The 1,918-nt window shown below is 53.8% G+C and overlaps 1 pseudogene; it reads left to right on the top strand.

The window, feature by feature from the left end:
- Position 1: 1 nt before the first annotated feature.
- Positions 2 to 840, top strand: LOC103260902 (annotated as a pseudogene).
- Positions 841 to 1,918: the final 1,078 nt, after the last annotated feature.

Raw genomic sequence — 1,918 nt, 5'->3', positions numbered from 1 at the left:
CGTGCGCCTCGGCGCCCCCTCGCAGCCGCCCGCGCCGCCGCCACTGAACAACGCGAGCCGTGGGGAGCCGCCCGAGCACCCCTTCCCTCAGCAGCCCGCCACCCCAGGGGCCGACGGCTGGGGGCTGGCCAGCGGCGGCGGAGGCGCCCGGGACGCCTGGCTCCGGAACCCGCTGGTCCCCAGCGAGATGATCACGGCGCAGAGCGCGCTGCTGGAGAGGGAAGCGCAGGCCGGAGGGCGGCCAACGCGAGCAGCGAGAGGGGCGGCGCCGTCAGCACCCCTGACTATGGGGAGAAGAAGCGGCCGCAGGCGCTTATCATCGGGGTCAAGAAAGGAGGCACCCGCATGCTGCTGGAGGTGATCCGAATGTACCCGGATGTGAGGTCCGTGGGCGTAGAGCCGCACTTCTTTGACAGGAACTACGAGAAGGGACTGGAGTGGTACAGGTAGGACCCGGGGCTCGGTGGGATGGGGGCGACTCGGAGGGGACGTCGCGACTTTCCACGCCCTGCGAAATCCAGGTACCGTCCTGAGAGCCCCGAGCCCCCGCGAGGGCTCCCCGCGAGAGCTCCGGGCTCCAGGAACCCTGATGACATTTCTCAAGGGGAGCAGCTGAGAGGATTCCAAGTGAACATCACTTTATTTCAGGGCGAGGGGAGGGCGAGGGGAGCCTGCCCAGCCTCAGGCTCCTCATCCATGGAGGGGCTTTCCCAGTCTGCCAAACCCCAAACCTGGGAATCCCCAGCCCTCCGTGCCCTAGCCCAGGTGTGTCCTAGCCCAGGCGCTGGCGGGGCTCTGCGACGTTGTGTTGAGGACGCCGCGGAACGACAGGACAGCTAAATTGACTAAGGGGCTTTGAGATCCCCCGAATCTCTCAAAATCACCCTCCAACGCATTTGCGTGGCTGGAAACCAACTTTAGGATGCTAAGGTTAGAACAAAATGAATAGGGGGGCAGTTAAAAGAGACAGACAGTGCTGGCGTTTTGACGTTCTAGTAAAGACGGGAGGCTTCCCATCTCCTTAACTTTCTGCCCCCATTGACTGAATGAACGCTTAGATGATTTTGCATCGGGAGCCTCCGTGTCCATCTGACAGTTGGTGCCCTGAGAGTTGTTATGCCCTGCACAGCGCGCCCTTTCTAATCTGCGCCTCCTTCGCAAAAGACTGGAGCTTGTATCTGGGTTGTTCATCTCCTTCCTTTTCCACCGTCTGCCGGTGGTGAGGGAAAGGGAGAAGCGAGAACTAGATAGTTAGGGAGAGGTAAAGTAAGTGAGTAATCCAGCCTTCTTGCCAGCCATCACTTTTAAAGCAACACTGATGCAGATGCCCAAAGTGCAAGGCTCCTTCGCTTGTTCTTTCCCTCTTGGATGGCTGGCCCATCTCCATGCCACTTCAGTAAACAGAAACACAGCCTTTGTCAGCTAAAGTGATGTTATCATCTCCACGGAGCCAATAGGTAAAATAAGGATTGTTTCCTGACAGGTCGCCCTCCTGTTTAAAAGATGTGCTTTCTAGGTTTAAATTACAGCCTGGGAAAGTTTTAGAAATAACTTCACTTCAGAAATATATTAAAATAATGTGTGTATTGTGATTGATTTCTTCCACTTTAAAAAATGTGCCTTGTGCTTTAAAAGCTTGAGAGAAGTACACTTAGGCATAAACATTCCAGCACATTACACTGAAACAGCAAATGTGTCTGTTAATGTCTTGTCTGTTTCAACAGAGGGAACTAATTGCAGTATTTTAGGAGACTCCAAACAGCCCCTTCCTATCAAAACATAAAACAGCAAATGCTTAATTTAACTGGAAAATCAGTATTTATAATATCACAAGCCATGACTTCCAGTTTGTGATTATCATTAAAAAGGTGTTAGGATGATTAATGCAACAACATCAAAATAAAGAAGGGGTATGATG

Source organism: Carlito syrichta, unplaced genomic scaffold, assembly GCF_000164805.1.
Source record: "Carlito syrichta isolate Samal-C Ts95f unplaced genomic scaffold, Tarsius_syrichta-2.0.1 Scaffold303394, whole genome shotgun sequence".
Lineage (NCBI taxonomy): Eukaryota > Metazoa > Chordata > Mammalia > Primates > Tarsiidae > Carlito > Carlito syrichta.
This window is presented reverse-complemented; position numbering and strand designations above follow the sequence as displayed.